Consider the following 18,972-nt stretch of genomic DNA (forward strand, 5'->3'; position numbering starts at 1 on the left):
TGGCATACATTCTTCATTTGTAAAGCAAATGTTAACCTCCTAGTCAACTTGCAATAGGATTATTCCTCAAGACTAGAAAGAATTAGTAACCGCTGTCCTGGAACCCAGAGCACAGCTGTAGTGGCCCATGTGGTATAGAGATGAGGCTAAGACCATAGAAAGTCAATGGAGAGCTAGAGGTGTGGAAATTTCCCAGGATCACCTTCTTAGAGAAGGCAAATAAACCGAAATACAAAGACAATGTCTATATGATAACCAAACCTTAATTCTATGCTGCATGACAGCCATGAATGCCTGGGACAGAATTGAGGAAGCAGGAAACAAAATTCAGTCATTCACAAAAGTTATACAGGGCCTGAAAGAACCCTTCATGAATTTCTTACAAAGGCTGTGTTCAGCAGTAAATAGAATGGTCCCAAATTCAGAAGCTAGACAGATAATTATTGAATCTTTAGCTTTTGAGAATGCAAATGTAGCATGCAAAAGAATAATCAGGCCATTAAAGGCAAGATCTGCACCCATGTCAGAGTGCATGAGGGACACAATTAATGTTGAGTCTCATGACCATAATGATATATGGATAGGAAAAGCAATTTCAAAAAATTTGAGGAATGTCAGATGTTTGGGATGTGGAAAGCAAGGTCATTTGAAAAGGGACTGTAAACAGGGCATTCCTAGGAAGAATGTATATTCCAGGAACAGCAAAAGAATGTTCCTCCCTTCTGGAGTATGCAGAAGGTGAGGTAAGGGTAAACATTGGACCAATGAATGTATATCAACAAGGGACAGACAAGGTAATCCTTTGCCTCTGTCCTTGGGAAACTCCTAGAGGGGCCACAGACAGGCCCCCACAGAGAAGCCAGTTCAGACCTTTCCTGCCATCATAGAAGAAACCCCCTACTCAGAGCAATTAAATAACCAAATGCTCATTGGAATAAACCAAGCTGCTCAGGGTAATAGAACACCTAAAGACAGAGAGTATAAAATTCAGGAGAAGCCACAAAGCAAATTTTTTGGCAAACTTCTATATATGAACAAAGACCAAATTAAATTAAAAATACAAATAAATGATGTTCTGTTATCTGGTTTAGTAGACACAGGTGCAGATGTGACAATAATTGCACCAGAATTTTAGCATCCAACTTGGCCTCTTGAGGAGGTAAATGTTCAGCTGCTAGGAATTGGAACATTATCTCAAGTGAAACAGAGTTCAGGATGGTTTGAATGTATAGGACCAGAAGGACAGAAAGGAAATTTAAAGAGATATGTGGCTAACATATCTATGAATTTATGGGGACATGATCTATTACAACAATGAAATACTCAGATTAACATCCCTCCAACCTCAGAAAAAAATCATAAACTAACACATGATTCTGAGAGAAATATTATTATTATTATTATTATTATTATTATTATTATCATTATTGTTATTATTATTATTATTATTATTATTTAATGAGTGGTCACCAGCCATCCAGATTGTACAATAACAGGGCACAACAACTGATAATCTTTCAAAGACACCAACAGCTTTACCTTTAAAATGGTTAACAGACAAGCCTGTATGGGTTCATCAATGGCCTTTAACAACAGAGAAACTCCAGGCTTTAGAAGAGCTGGTACAAGAGCAGTTAAATGCTCAGCATATTGAAGAATCAACCAGCCCTTGGAATTCTCCTGTATTTGTTATTAAAAAGAAATCTGGTAAATGGAGAATGGAAACAGACCTTAGAGCAATTAACAAAGTAATTCAGCCAATCTGCTCTCTACAATCTGGACTTCCTTTGCCTACTCTGTTACCAAAAAGATGCCCTACAAACTTCTCAGAACAATTTTGAGATGGCTAGCTGAGATGATCCAGTTTCACAGACTTCTTGAACAAGGACTTGAGATAAGCCCTGAACTTTGGCATTATGCAGAGACTGGACAACAAACAATATAGTTACCTTTCCTAGAATTTGAAAATTAACCCAATTTTTTTTTTTCAGAATAAAGATGCTTTTGCCCACAACCAGCAGGAAGCAATTTTAAGAACAGGATGCCCACATTTCCAAAGAGGTGGTGTGGGGCAGATTGTTTTTGGTCTTTCAATGGGTTTGGGGTTTGGGATAATTTTCATTGTTTAGGAGGGTTGGTTACAAATTGTTGTTGTTAATGATTAAGAAAAGGGCTAAGGTGGATCTCTGTGAGTTCAAGGCCAGCCTGGGCTACCAAGCGAGTCCCAGGAAAGGCGCAAAGCTACACAGAGAAACCCTGTCTCGAAAAACAAAAAAACAAAAAAACAAAAAAAAAAAAAAAAAAAGGGCTAAGCAAAGGAGATTAGATTTAAGGTTTTTGTTTAAAAAAATGATATATAGAAATGATAAAATAGAGGGTAGATTATTGAATCTACTCTGAAAAGTAAAGAGAAAATATAGATATGATATAGATTAAAAAGCTAGATTATCGAATCTACTTTTAAAAGATAATTACTAGTTTTAAATACTTTACATTGGATTGGATTTTTGTATATTGTATACAAATTATATATATTGAGATTGAGATTGTTAGAAAGTGCTATATGTATATTTCTAATATTTTTCAAGATATTGTACTTATGCAGCTCATTTAACAATGTAATGCAATTTGCTAATCATTGAATGTTTTTATTACCAACTATTAGGACATAAAGAAATGAAAGTTAGTAATTAGACATTACAATCAAACTTGTAATCATATTAGGTATGTTTTTAAGGTCGAGCAGATATATTTTAGATAGACATGTCATTTTCAAACCTTTCAGAGATCTACAGAACATGGCATTTAAAATGTTTTAATAACTTAGAAAATTTTTTATGACTATGAGACATGTTGGCTCCTGGAAGCACCAATCTACTTCAGAGAAGATATGGACATTGAAAAAAACTGCATATGGAGTTAACTTCCATTGTGGCAAAAATTAGCCACTGAACAACAAAGTATCCTCGAATCAACTGCTGACAAACAGAACAAAATGGACAGACAGGTCATGATACAAAGGACTACTGATTCTTGCCAAGACAAATGTGGTTGTGGCTTTAGCAACATGCATCCTCTGAGACCAGGACAATATGGCACCATCTCTGAAGTGACTTTGCAATTGGGAAAATATACAGTGTCCCTTTTTTCAAAGGCAGCTGAACAGGCAGTAAACCGATGGCTCCTGATGTGCAGTGGAACAGTAGCTGAAACTGTTATTCTTGCAACAGTAACTAGGCTGATGGAGTCTAACCTCTCAATGGTAGGTAGACTGGCATTTAATAAAGAAGATGAATCCACCCACAAGCCAAGAATAATGGACAGCTAAAACAACAACGATTTCCAGAATTTAAAATCCTGAATCATAACAGGACAGTGGTGGAATTCATGTGTTTCTGGTACAATGACTACTCTCACTGAATGTGAGGTTGAACTGTAGTCCTTATGTGCATCCTACTTCACAAATGAGTCTGTCAGATATGCTAAGCCTATAGACTGAATATGATGCCCCAATGTTGCGGAGAAACCTCGGGTGACTCTCCAGGCATCTGGCTGTTTCTGTCAACTCACATTCTTTTTGGAAGCTAATTGTATGCACTTCCTGTTTACTAGGTAATATTATTTCCTTCTTGAGTCTCTGAGGGAGTTGAAAATTATATAATTATAGTTGCAGTTAGTAAAAGTTTAGGTATTTATAGTTATAGTTTTTCTTGTTAAGAATTTCAGAAAAGAAACTCACTAAAGAGGTGTAAAGTGTATAAATTTCAAACACATTTTAATACAGTTCTCTGTTAGTAATATAAGATAGGATAGAAAGTGAATCAGGTACATTTTGAACCTACCAAAATAGGATAGATAATGGAATATTTTCTCTGAGATTGTCAAATGCAAATGGACTAGACATTGTTGAGGTATTTATTGCTTGTATATATTGTATATAGTTATTGTACTTATTGTATATAGATTTTCTTATATTAGTTATAACTTTTCTTCCTTTTTATTAGAATAAAAAGGGGAAATGTGGTGATATTTTAATTGTGCTGAAATGTGATTTTATTTGTATGTTAATAAATAAAGTTTGCCTGGAGATCAGAGGTCATAGCAAGCCAGGAACATAAGTCAGGCGGTGGTAGCACATGCCATTTTTCTGATCACATTGCAGGCAGAGTCTCTGTGTGGTCAAGGACACAGCCAAGCATGGTTACAGAAGCCTTTAATCCAAGTGCCAAGCATAGAGACCTGGATATCTGTATAGACAGGAAGTGTCCAGGAAGTCATGTGGCTGGGCTTAGAGCCAATGAGAAGGCAGAACAGGAAAGCAATAAAAGCTCAGGTTAGGCAGGAAGATGATCTCTCATGTGGGAAACTATAGCTTGATTGTAAGCTAAAGGGTAGTCAGTGACTCTTCGCTAATTCTCTGATCTCTTTGGCTATTACCCCTGTATTTGGCTCTGTGTTTCTTACTTTTTTTAGAATTTTGTCTATAACATGGTATAGTGTGACATCCTTCCTTGAGGAATGTGATGTGTATTCTGAAGATGTAGATCCCAAATCATTGATAGACTTAAGAATATATTGTTATCCTTAAGACTAGCACATATGAGGCATGGATGGAGGGTCCCTGATTGACCAGAGGCCGTGGTGGTCATCAGAAATCCAGGTAGGCAGGCTTGCTGGAGACCCCCCACTCTCACAGTATGCCCCACAATATCCCAAAATCCCATGAACACCTCTTGTCACCATGTCTTAAACATAACTTCAGCAGAGACCTCCTGCTTGACCAGAAATCCATCCCCCAACACAGGAACAGCCACAGGCCACACTGATCAGAAGACCAGAGAGGAAAAAGAAACCAGGGAATAAATCATCTATCCAATGAAGACAAACCCAGAAATTGGACCTAGATCTATGATCACCCCAAACCTAAATTCCCAGACACAAGCTAAAGAACACAATTAACAACATCCAGGGCAATTTTTCACCAACAGAGGCCTTCTATCATACTATAGCAAAAGTAGAATATCATTATAGCTGAAACACAATAAAAGACCTAATAACAAACTTTATAAAGATGATAAAGGTTTTCAAAGAAGAAGAGAGTAAATCTCTTTAAGAAATCAAAGAAAAGAGAAACCAAAATTTGAAGGGAAAGAATAAATCTCATAATCAAAGCCAAGAAGCACAAACAAAGAGACAGTTGAAGGAAACAAAACTTTTTTATGACCTGAACATGGAAATAAAAGCAATAAAGTAAAGAAAAAAGGGAGGGAATTCTAGAAATAAAAAAATCTAGGTATGCAAACAGGAAGGACAGACACAAACATGGCAAACAGAATACAAAAGATGGAATAAAGAATTTCAGGTGTTGAAGATACAATAGAAGAAATAGATACATATGTCAAACAAAATTTTAAATCTAATAATTCCTTATACAAAATATCCAGGAAATCTGGGACAATGTGAAAAGACCAAACCCAAGAATGAGAGGAATACAAGAGGAATTCCAATAAGTCATTGAAATATCTCAGCTCAAAGGCCCACAAAATCTTTCCAAAAAAATCATGGAAGAAAATGTTACTTTCCTAATGATGGAGATGCCTATAAAGGCATTATAGAACACCAAATATATCGGACCAGAAAATAAAGTCCCATTGCCATATAATAATCAAAATATTAAAAATACATGAAGAAAGACTATTACAAGCTGGAAGGGAAATAGCAAGTAACATATAAAGTCAGACATATTACAGTTATACCTGAAATCACAATGGAGACTCTAAAATCAAACAGAGCCTGGATAGATATCCTGCAGACTCTAAGAGACCAGAGATGCCAGCCCAGACTAGTATACCTAGCAAAATTTTCAATCACTATAGATGTAGGAAGCAATATATTCTATGACAAAGTCAAATTTGGACAGTATCTATCCGCAGTTCCAACCCTACAGAAAGTGCTTGAAAGAAAACTCCAACCCAAAGAAATTAACTATATCCATACAAACAAAGGAAATAAATAATCTCACATCAGCAAAACTAAAAGAAGGGAAGAACACACACAAACACACACCAAAACAACAACAACAAAAAAACAAGAATTAACAATCACTGGTCATTGAACCCTCTCTATCAATGGACTCAATTACCCAATAAAAAGACACAGACTAAGAATGGATGTGAAAACATGATACTTCCTTTTGTTACACACAAGAAACACATCTCAGTATCAAAGACAGCATGATGTCACAGTAAAGTTTTAGAAAAAAGATTTTTCAAGCAAATGGACCTAAGAAACAAGGTGGTGTAGCCATTCAAGTATCTATCAAAACAGACCTCAAATGAAAACTAATCAAAAGTGAAATGAAAGGACACTTAATACTAATCAAAGGAAAAATCCACCAAAGTGATCTTTTGATTCTTAATGTCTATGCCCAAGAGCACCCATATTTGTAAATGAAAAAATATTAAACTTAAATCACATATTAACACTCACATATTGATAGTGGTAGATTTCAATATCCTACTCTTACGAATGGACAGGTCATCCAGTTAAAAAGTAACCCAGAAATATACTGGAGCTAAAAGATTATATAAACCAAATAGACTTAACAGGTATCTACAAAACATTTCACCCAAACTCAAAAGAATATATCTTCTTTCTTTTCAACTTTTCTGCTGACCTGTGCAGATCTTGTCTGCTTGACCTGGGATTTGAGGACCTGAAAAAAATGGGGCATACTACAATCTAATGTTGTCGAAAACTTTGTTTCAATTTTAGTGTACTATTAATAGGTGAATGAAACAAAGAAAGCAATGATCCAATGGAGGTTATTTGAGTTCAGAAAGGCATGATCAGAAAAACATGTAGGTAGAAATTAGTATGCATGCAGCAAATATTAACATAGCAGAACCTAGATTGGGCTCCATAGCTATGTTCTGATATCCAACAAGAATAAACATGTCATATAAATTGAATGCAAGTGTTTGTGATAGGAGGCATGAAATCACATCTGAGAACTATCCAGGGAATGAAATACAGTTGAGATAAAAGGCCCTCTGCCTTTTACTCCTGGAGCCTTTCTCACAGTTCCCCAAGGCACTGTTCACCATGCATCACTCCATTCTCTGTGTTCCTACACTTGTCAAAATCTCATGGAAATTTCTCCAAATTGACCACATATTCAGTCACAAAGCAAGTCTCCACACAAATAAGAAAATTGAAATAACCTCCTGAATCCTATCAGACCACCACAGAATGAACCAAGATTTCAACAACAACAGCAGAAAGCCTACAAACTCATGGATACTGAACAACTCTCTACTGAATGATAACTGTTTCAAGAGAGAAATAAAGAAAGAAATTAAGAACTTTCTAGAATTCAATGCACCAGGACCTCTGCATATATATGATATGGTTGTTTAGCTTGGTGTATTGTGGGACACATTACAGTGAGAGGGGGTGTCTCTGAGGGGATGTCTTTGGCTCTTTTGCCTGTTTGTGGAAACCTTGTCCTCCTAAGGGGTTGCCTTGCCCAACCCTGATATGAAGGTTTGTTCCAGTCTTATTGTAACTTTTTGTGCTGTATTTGATTGATATCTCTGGGATTGATATCTCTTTTTTAAAAATATTTTTATTTTATAATTAATTTAATTTTTCATATCAGCCATGGATTCCCCTGTCCTCCTCCTCCTACCCCCAGTCTTCCCCCCCAATTCAACCCCCATTCCCACCTCCTCCATGGCAAGGTCTCCCCTGGGGAGTCAGCCCAGCTTGCTACCAAGCTTCAGTTGAGACAGGTCCAATCCCCTCCTACCTACACACCAAGGCTGAGCAAAGTGTGTCAGTATAGGCCCTAGGTTCCAAAAAGCCAGCTCATACACCAACAAGTCCCGGTGCCACTGCCTGGGGGGGGGGCTAAACAGTTCAAGCTAATCAAATGTCTCACTTATCCAGAGGGCCTGGTCCAGTTCCATGGGGGTTCCTCAGCTATTGGTTCACAGTTCATGTGTTTCCACTAGTTTGGCTATTTGTCCCTGTGCTTTTCCCAATCATGGTCTCAATAGCTCTTGTTAATATAATCCCTCCTCACTCTTGCTAATTGGATTCTTGGAGTTCCACCTGGGGCTTGGCTGTGGATCTCTGCATCTGCTTCCATCAGTCACTGGATGAGAATTTTATCATGACAGTTAGGGTGTTTGGCCATCCAATCATCAGAGTAGGTCAGCTCAGACACTCTCTGACCAATGCCAGTAGTTTATAGTGGAGGTATCTTTGTGGATTTCTGGGGACCTTTCTAGTACCCTGCTTCTTCCTATTCCCATGGGGGTCTTCATTTATCATGGTATCTCTTTCCTTGTTCTTCCTCTCTGTTCCTGATCTAGCTGGGACCTCCTGCTCCCCTAAGCTTGCTTTCCCCGAACCCTTGCCCTCCATTACCCCCCCACACTCACATATGACAGAGGGATGATGTCCAGAACATATAAACAACTCAAGAAATTAGACATAAAAATACCCAACAGTCCAATTTAAAAATGGTCTATAGAGCTAAAGAGAGAATTATCAACAGAAGAAGCTCAAATGGCTGAAAGATTTTAAGGAATTGCTCAGCATCCTTAGTCATCATGGAAATGAAAATCAAAATGACTCTGAGATACCATCTTATACCCATCAGAATGGCTAAGATCAAAAACACTTTAGACAGCTTATGTTGGAGAGGATGTGGAGCAAGGGGAATACTCTTCCACTGTTGGTGGGAATGCAAACTTGTACAACCACTTTGGAAATCAACATGATGCTTTCTTAGGAAATTGGGAATCAACCTCCCTCAAGACCCAGTTATACCACTCTTGGGCATATACCCAAGGAATGCTCAATCATACCACAAGGACTCATGTAGTAGGTAGCCATTCCAGCTTTGGTCTGGAAGTTCCAACCCCCATTGAGGCTTCGGTAACTATCACGCCTTCAAGGCAGGGCCAAGAGAGGGCCCTGAAGACTGGAGATCCGTATGCACCGCCCTCTCTTGGTTCCCAGACCCTGGACAATAGAGGTAGACCTAACAGAGTTCTCCAGAGAACACTGCCGGACTGTGCTACATCTTCCCCAGACCCTGTAGCCTATCCCTTCATTTGTGAGTTACCCCACAAAATAAACCTCCCTTTTAACTATGTGGAGTGGCCTGAATAATTTCACCAATAGACTCATGCTCAACTATGTTCATAGCAGCATTATTTGTCATAGCCAGAACCTGGAAACAACTAAGATGCCCTTCAACTGAATAATGGATAAATAAAATGTGGTACATATACACAATGGAGTACTACTAAGCAGAGAAAAACAATGAAAGCATGAAGTTTGCAGGCAAATGGATAGAAATAGAAAATACTATCCTGAGTAAGATAACCCAGACTCAGAAAGACAAACATGGTATGTACTCACTCATAAGTGGATACTAGATGTAAAGCAATGGATAACCAGACTGCAACCCACAACTCCAGGGTGGCTACCTAGTAAAGAGGACCCTAAGAAAGACACAGGGATTGTCCAGCAACAGAGAAATGTATGAGATCTACATGATATCTCTTTCCTGAAGGAAAACAGAGAATGAGTCCATCTGGGGGAAAAGGGAACTTGGTGGGGAACAACTGGGGGAGTATAGGGAGGAAAAAGTGCAGTTGGGAAATATTGTATGATATATTCATATATATATATATATATATATATATATATATATATATAAATGAATGATATCCCATTCTGTGACATCATGGTATTGCTTTTCATGGTTTGGGTGGCAGCAAGACGTGATTGAGGTTGAGCTATCTCTCATGAAAATTGCCCAAATTACTGAAGAATTATAATGGGATAAAGACATGTGTATATTATCCTCCATTGTAGTTTCTGATTCAGTGCAGGAAAAACAGATAAAGGGCAAATGAGATGGAGATGTTGCCTTTTGAGTTTTTATATTTGTCATTATATAGATGGGAGGGAGTATAAGTCAGATTTATGCTAAACAGCCATACATGAGATCCAAAATATGGAATCTATAGGAAGAATCAGAAGTGGAGAGTGAAGTAGGAAGGTTAAAAATAGCAGTTAAGTCTTATCCTTAATACAGAGGAGGAAATATCTATTAATCAGCATACTTATGGAGACATCCTGATAGTCTGGTATATGAAAAAATCAACATCTGAATCATTAAAATAGGGAAATATTTAAACAAACAATGAAACATCTCCTCACAGTCAGGTTATTTAGGGTGTGGGACAGAGATGTAGATGGGATAATTTGAATTATGTGTAGAAACTGAGTCATATAACTTCCTATTTCATCTTAAGGCAAAAAAGCATAATCAGAGGAACTAAGGAAATCAGTTCCAAATGGAGTGGCTAATAGAAGCCATTAAGAATAATGGGGAGATGACTCAGAAAGTGAAGTACTTACTATATAAGCATTAGGACTGGAGATTGTACTGGTAGTATCCACATGAATGTGAGGTGGATGTGGTATGATGCCTCTAATCTTAGTCACTGGGAAAACAAAGACAAAGATCTTCAGAGTAAGCTGGCTAGATAAACTAGACAAATAAGTGAGGTCTAGGTTCAGTAAGATATCCTGCCTGAATATATAAAGTGGATAGCAACCAAGGAAGACATCCAATATCAACATCCAACCTCCTTAGCCAACCACACACATTCACATGTACCTGTATACACTCATGAAAACATGCACACAGGCATGCACACTAAACACATATTCAATAAAAAATAAAATAAAATAAAATGGAAGTCATTGGTTATTGACAGATGGTGAGTCCCTATATATCAGGAACTGAAAAACAATAGAGGAAAGATTCACTATTAAGGACACTGAGAAGCAGAGATTCAGTGTTTAATGTCCAGTTCACTGGCCTAGATAGGAGAGTGATTATTTGGAAGTGAAGAAAGAGGCTGATTCAGCAGGACCCTGTAAATAGTGTGAGGCTGTATTGCCTTCATGGAGTTCAAAAGGGAAGTCCTGAGATAACTTTATTAGCTAGTAGAGGGTCTTATAGGTCTGAATAATTTAGACTGACAAATAAAGTGGGTATATGTAAAAACCTAATGCAATCAAAAAAGAATGAGGGAAACCTGAAATACACAAACCCATCTGTCTGGCATACTCAAAAGTAAATGTGGCAACATTTGTGCCAAACCAGAGTTCTTAGGGAAAACAATATTAACAGAAAATCAAATGCTGTACAAGTGAGTTCCTTGAAGGATTTAAAATTGAAACAACAGCTCACAGAAATGAAAGTGACTAAAATAGAGCAGTTGAAATATTATGCTTGACCTGGGAGTACACAGTTTTCCCCTAAAAATATAAAGCATACATTTATCTCCTGAAGAAAAGCATAACTGGAATGGAGATTTTTTTTTATACATAAAGAATGTTATGATTAATCTCTATTTTCCAGTTAATGAGATCTAGAGTCAACTGGAAGATAAACCTCTTGGCAAAACTATTAGGGATTGTCTTTGTTATGTTAATTGAAGTATGAAGAACTGTCTAAAATGGGCAGCACCATTTCTTAAAATGGGATTCTAGGCTATATAAAAATGAGAAAGTGAACTGGGAACAAGCATTTATCTCCTTCAGCTGCATGAGAACAAGGGCAATATGACAAACTACTTCAGTCTCTTACTGGCTACCCTCCTCCCCACCATGGTGGATTGTACACTGGAACTGTGAGTCAAAATAAACTTTATCCTATAATTCATTTTTGTCAGTGTTCTCTATTACACTAATAGGAAAAGTAACAACAAGAAGAACAACAACAAAGATATTTGTTATCTAGAAGTGGTGCTGTTTCTGTGAAAAAAAACTGGCCATGTAGTGACAATCTGATATTTGGAAATGGTTTATAGGAAGAATGTGGAAAAATTTGAAAGTTTGGGCTAAAAGAGACTGTCAAATGTTGCAGAGCTTAATGGTCAATTCAAGTAGAGCTTGGAGAACATGACTGCTGAGAGAAATGTAGGCAGTGGAATCTTGCTGTCTACTGCCATGATAAATTGCTATGCCCAAAACAACTTGGGGAAGAACAGTTTATTTCATCTTATAACTCTCAGATCATGCTCCATCACCTAGGGGAGTGAGAGCAGAAAATTGAAGCAAGGATCTGGAGGAGGGAATTGAAGCATAAGCTGTGGAGGAAAACTACTTAATGGCTTGATATCTGTGATTTGTTGAGCTTGAATTCTATATTATCCAGGACCAGGATTCAGGAGTAGCACTGCCTCCAGTGGGTGGGGTCCTCACACATCAATCATTAATCCAGAAAATGCCCCACAGACTCACCTATAGGCAATCTAATAAAGTTATTGTTTCAACTGAGTTTCCTCTCCCAGATAACTTAACCTGTCTCAAGTTGCCAGAAGTCTAGGCAGGATATCTATCTCATGAGGTTTCAGAAGAGAATAAACCCTCTCTTTATAGATTGAATAGAAATCATCCCTGTGATATTTTGACCAAAAGTCTAGTTTCACTGTTCTTATTTCTTGAGAATATGAGTGAAATTTTATGTAAAGAATGAAATAATATATTTGGTAGAGGAGATTTTAAGACAGGAGAGCATTCAAGTTGGTGCTGAGAAATAATCTGTAATTGTTAAAGAGATCAGAAACTGAAAAGAAACTCTTTACATTGCACTATGCCAGCATGAATGATGTCATGATAGCAAAATTCCCCCCATCAGAACATTCATCTAATTAAGGTTGAAATGCATTTGAAGAAAGTAGGCATAAACTGAAGAACTTTCCTGCTCCTCAAAAGCATGTATAGGTAAATGTTTATGTGAGAGCAGCACAAAGAAGATGCTATACTTATGGTGCTATTGGAACAGGGTGATTCTCAAGCTGGAAGATGAACTTGGCAGAATCTTTCAGATGTACTAGTTTTTCAGACATAAGAATCAAGACTGATAGTATCATAGCTGTTCTTTGAATGAGAATAACCCCTCATAGGCTCAGATTCTTGAACACTTGATCCCCAATTATTGGCACTACAGAGAAGTTTTAAGAGGTATGTCCTTCTTGGAAGAAGTAAGTCACTGGGCACAGAGTTTGAGAGATAAAACCTCAGGCTACTTTCAGTTTACATTCTCTTTACTTCATGCTTAGAGTTGAGTATTGTTTTATCTTTGGCACAGTGGATGTGCCTTAATTTACTGCTTCTCTACCAGTGGCCTAGGTTCTCAGGCCATAGCCTAGTAGGAATTCTGTTCCCAAGGGCACTGTCTCTACAGCTGCCTGCCATGAAAGGTAGCTTTAACTAAATCTCTATCCTTTTATTTATAAATAAGACTCAAGATTCAAAGGCTGGGGTGAAAACCTGCTAGCTCAGAGTGGTTGAATACCCAGCTAAACATTTCTCCTTGCTGGTGTCTCTGAACCATAGTCATTTTGTGAGACCAAAATGAGCCATCTTAGAAATAAGACCAAAATGCTTTCACACTAAAACTAAGGCCTAAGATTTCTCCTTTTAGGTACAGGCCATGAGTTACTAAAACCAGTCAGTCTAGATTCCAGAAATGAGGAAGTGTGAAAAACACAGAGTCACAAGGTAGTCACAAGGTAATGACTGCTGGACTGTGGAATGTTCTCTCCCTGGTTCCCTAGGTAACTGTTTGACCAAAGAATGTTCCAACCCTGGTTTCCAGGGTAACTGACCATAAAAATGTCCCCACCTGAGGGCAGCCAATGAGAAATGGCGGCGGGCTACCACCCCCTTAGAAATAAGATTAAGCCATGATTTCTAGAAAGTCCCTAGAAGCGAGCCAATCAGAATTGTACCCATACTAGCATCCCTAAATGATGTAACCTTGTGGTTTTTGCCTTTAAAAACTGAACTTTCAGAGAGGCAGGCACTTCCTTCAGCCTCCACTGTGTTGGATCTTCCAGACGAAGTCCCTGCCTAGGCTTGTATTGCTTTTGGATATCCAGAATTAAACCTTGCTTTTGCATTCCGGCATGCTCGTCTTTGGTGGTCTCTCTGGGGGTTGTGATCTGGGCACAACACTTTACTCTGCCAAACAAACAAACAAGAAGTGGTGCCACTTCAAATCCCCCTCTACTACTTCCAATGCCTCTATCTGTTCCTGATACACTCTGATGCTCTCTGATTACTTTCTGTCAACTAGTTGCTAACTCAGCCTCCTAACCCAAGGTTGATTTTATTTAATTTCCTCAAATACAAACTCAGGCTTCAAGTGTGACCAAATATCCCCCAAAAGTTGATGATATTGTCTCTCAGCTTTCTGTTCCTGTTACCATGCCATGCTTACTGCTTACTGTTGGGTTTTGTGGCACTCTTACCCTGTGAGGAAAAGTCATGAAACACGACAGAATCCACTAACAAGAGTTTTATTAAGATAAGGGAGAGGGACAGATGTGCACAGGCCTGTGGAAAGACACTTGAGTGAAGGGGGACTGGGAATCATAGCACCGGCTTAAAAGGTTGGGCTGTGCCTGAGCACACAGGCCCCTATGGCTATTCCACACATGCATGTAGATCACATGGTTGAGCTGTGCACTTTATGCAACCATGCAAAGCCACAGGGTCCTGGTCACATGAGATGTTTTGACCCAGAGATGACTAGGCAGAAGTGACTAGGTCCCGCCGGGCATGCATGACCATGCCCAACTGTGGGGGCATGTTGTGAATCCATATCACTTACTACCATTACCTCCCTGCCACAATTGTTAATCTCACTGAATGAGAGTAAAAGCCACCAACCCAATGTTTTTGTCAAATTAAGCAATCTATTTTCTGTCAGACAGAGCTGATTCCTTAAAGCAGAGTTTGAAAGAACAGCCCTGAACATAGGAGAAGCAGGGTTTTTGTAGACCCCCAAACTGTAAGGCTAGGGGATTTCCAAGGGTGAGGGGATTTCCAGAGCAATTTTGGTTACATAGAACTTGGCATAACATCTCAAATTACTTGTCATAGCATCTTATTAGGATGGAGGTGAGGGTATAACGTGTTGAACATGTCAAATTCCAGAAACTTAAATTTTACAGTAAACAGAAAAGAACTTATTTGAACTTGTAACCAAATGGCTTCTGATCTTAAGGTGGAGTAAAGCTGGTCCATCATGATATAATCTGATACTGCTGGAATTATAATCCAAGTAACTTTTCTTCCATAAATTGCTTTTGGTCATAGTGTTTTATTAGAGCAACAAACATATACAAGTTATAGAAGTTGGTACTGGATACAGGGTGTTGCTGTGAAAAACATGACCATGTTGTGTTTTTGTTGTTGTTGTTTTTTGATGACTGTGAAAATATTTGGAACTTCAGACAAGAAAAGTATTAAATGCTGTAAGCAGAACTTAAAAGGCTGTTCTAGTAGGAAGCTGGGAGACAATAATTCTGATAGCAAAACAGATTATAGAGGACTAGTCTGAGAAGTTTCAGGGGAAAACAAAGACTGTCACAACTAGAGGACATTCCTATGATATTTTAAAAAGTATTTAGGGTTTCCTCCTCCTATTCTAAGAACATTCCTTGGACTAAATGGAAAACTAATGAACTAATTTCTTTGACAAAAAAGCAAACTTCAAGACAATATATTGGTAAATCTGGGAATTCTTATGCAGGCATAGAATTTTAAAAAAAGGAATTGGGAAATAAGGAAATAAAAATTTACAATTCAAAGAGAAATCGAGCTCTCAGAAGCTTAACCTTAAAGCCAAGGAATGTACTGAAAGACATTGTAATTGTTAAGGAGATTAGCACCAGTAAGAAGAGGGCTCTTGTTCTGTACTGAAACAATGGAGGAAGGTGCCCCCAGAAAAGACCCCACTAAACTAAACTTTCAACTTGTGAAAGAGAGCCTGAGGTGATTTTTGTTCCTAGAAAGCACCTGAATGCAATCTGCTGTTAATGCAGTTCAAGTGTGTCAAGATCTGCCTCAATCTGACAGTAACATCCAAGAGCTTCTGGATTTAGAGTCATGATTGCAAGAATCATGGGGTCATGGAATCATTTCATAGAGACACTGAGGCTAGCCAGTTGTTAATCCAACTGGGCAAAAATAAGAGCACTACCACAATTTTTGAGTCAAATTTGAAGCAATCATTATTAAATATTGGTCAGGAAGATAGACACTGACTAGGTATAAACACATGATTCCCAGAGAATGGAACAAAATTATGTTATTCAGATGATTATAAAGGCAAAATCTACAAGGCTACATGCTTTCTGCCTTCAGCTAATTGAGGGCATACATATATCCTGTTGTGCTGCCTGCCTATGTACCTCCCACCTACATGTGGTCAAGCATATCCTGTGCAGTTGGGGTAACCACCTTGGTTATGGAAGTGAAAACACATGGCTTGTTATTTTACATGAAGAGCCCCCAGCATTAGAAGTAGTTTTCTGTCCTTGAGCAAGTGGACCTTACAGGTTAGAGGCATTTTTGTTGTTGTTGTTGTTGTATAGATCTCTTAAGCACAGTAATTTAAACTTAAAACGTAAAACAGTATGTGGCAGCAGAGTCCCTCTATGAAAACTCAGAGAAAGCAGGTGCCCCTGAATGTCACTGCATTAAACATGAAAGTGAAGCCTGGATTACTGTTATAGACCCCAAGAGGTAAACAATGACAAAGCCATGGGATATCTGCCAATGATAGGCACATGTAAGCAATGGAGTCAGCCCAATGAGGAGGGAGAAACTTTGATATCAGACATAGAGCTACAGAATTGGTATTTAAGCTGGCTGGTTCCAGGCTTGCTTTGGTACAGTATTTCCTTCCTAACTATGCCTCCATTCTTACCTTTTAGAATGACAATCTCTTCTGTGCCATTATATTTTGGAGTATGCAATTTGCTTTTGGTTTCACAAAGGGTTACAATTAAGAGATTGCCTTGAGTCTCAGAGGAGATTTTGGATTTTTAAACAATGTTTCAGAGACTATGGGAACTTTAGAGGTTGGATTAAATGCATTTTTGTACTACTGTGTGACCATAAGGAACCAGGGAGTGGAAGCCACAGATTCAGAGAACAACAGAATCCAGGAATATGTAACATATTTGGAGTCATTTCCAGGAGCTTCTGAAATGGCATTTTGTGAAGCTGTGTGACTAGGTAAGACAGTGCAAAGTTTCTTCCATCATTGTATTCTTGTTGAGGCTATTTCAAGTTTAACTAGAATTTGATCTCTTTGATAGAGAATCTTGTGAACAATTACCCAACCCTTTTCTAGGAACGAAAGGTCAGGATGCCCTGGCTAATTTATTTTAGCTTCTGTTAAACTGTCTGTTTGGAATCCTCTCCAGTTAACCACTTATCTGAGCTTCTGTTAAAACTGCTTTCTTCAAACTGCTTGCTTATAAAGTTCCCTGTGGCTTCTGAGAGAGATGCCAGGTTATGCTTTCTGCCTTGAAAATCCCCATGTTCTAGACACACAGGGCCATATCTCAGACCCCAAATATTCTGTGATCCCAGCTGTCTGTAATAAAGACTTTCAATTGGCTATAAACTCTATATGAGTGATCATTTCTATAGGCTACCTATAACATTTTGCTGGTCTTACAGAGGTCCTAGAGACTGGGCCAGATACTTAGAGGCTTTTGGACCCCCAAGAGTGAGGAAAACCATGTCCACTGAAGAGGACTTTTAGGGGAGCCCTGGCATGAGATGTTCCAGAACCCCCCAAAAAGTCCTCTCTGACAGATGCTACCATCCAATATTTAAAATTGTCTAAACATCTTTGGAGGGAAGTTTGGTCTATAAGAGGCACAATGGGGTTAGGACACAAGACGGGAGGTTGGATGCCATGGTAGATTCCATGTCTGGGATACATGTGAGAAATGACAGGATCCTCTAATTTATAGGTGTATGAAAGTGGGATGGCCACCCCTGTTAGTCATTTGTCTTTACTATGTGTTTCTCTGTGTATTTCTCTATGTGTTTCTGTCAGTTCTATGTTGTAAAATATTATTTTAAGGTGTGTTACTTTTGTTTATGTTGCAGTTGTTTAACTCTGTGAAGCTGTGTCTAAAACACCTGATTGTTTAATAAAGAGCTGAGTGGTCAATAGCAAGGAAGGAGAAATAATTGGTGGGGCTGGCAGCCAGAGAGAAAAAAATAGAAGGACAAATCTTGGAGGAAAAAATGGAAAAGAGTAGCCAGAGATGGAGGAGGACTATAGGGGTCAGTAGCCACCTAGCTATACAGCAAGCCATGGAGTAAGAGTGAGACTTACAGAACTAAGACAATGGGAAAATCCCAGAGGCAAAAGGCAGACAGGATAACTTAAGGAAGGCTGGCAAGAAACAAGCCAAGATAAGGCCGGGCATTTACAAGTAAGAAAAAGCCTCCCTGTGTGATGTATTTGGAAGCTAGGTGGTAGGCCCCCAAAAAGAGTAAAAAAATAACAACAGTTCTGATTGTTTAAGGAAACAGATCTAAAACAAGGGAGAGTAGGCCACCCCAAGACTGTAGTAACAATTACTTGTATAATTGGAAGACCCCGAAACTTCCATTTTCACAGAAGCTGCAGGACCTTATTAGGCTGCTGACAACTGTTTTAAGATAAGAGGGTGTTGGATACTCTATATCACCAAACATTATTGGGAGGATTAAAAACAACAGCCACAAGACCTACCAACTGAGTAATTTAAGGTTACTCAGATCACTCAAGGATCTGAAGAATTGCCAGCTGGGTTTCTGGAAAAGTTCTATGAGACATACAGGGTATTTATCCTCATAGTCCCAGATTCTTCTGAAAACCAGCAAGCCAATAATACTTCCTTTGTCATGTAGCCAGCCCCAGGAATAAGGAGAAATTTCTAGATATTAGAGAAATTTTAAGAAATGAATAGATCTCAACTTTTGGAAATTGCTCAGAAAGTTTATAACAGTTGAAATTTCACTGAAGGTGGACAGGGAAAGAAACTCTCCTGTTTGACCCTTGTAGAAACAGAC

Source organism: Peromyscus californicus, unplaced genomic scaffold, assembly GCF_007827085.1.
Source record: "Peromyscus californicus insignis strain IS unplaced genomic scaffold, ASM782708v3 Scaffold_10__1_contigs__length_136768540, whole genome shotgun sequence".
Classification (NCBI taxonomy): domain Eukaryota; kingdom Metazoa; phylum Chordata; class Mammalia; order Rodentia; family Cricetidae; genus Peromyscus; species Peromyscus californicus.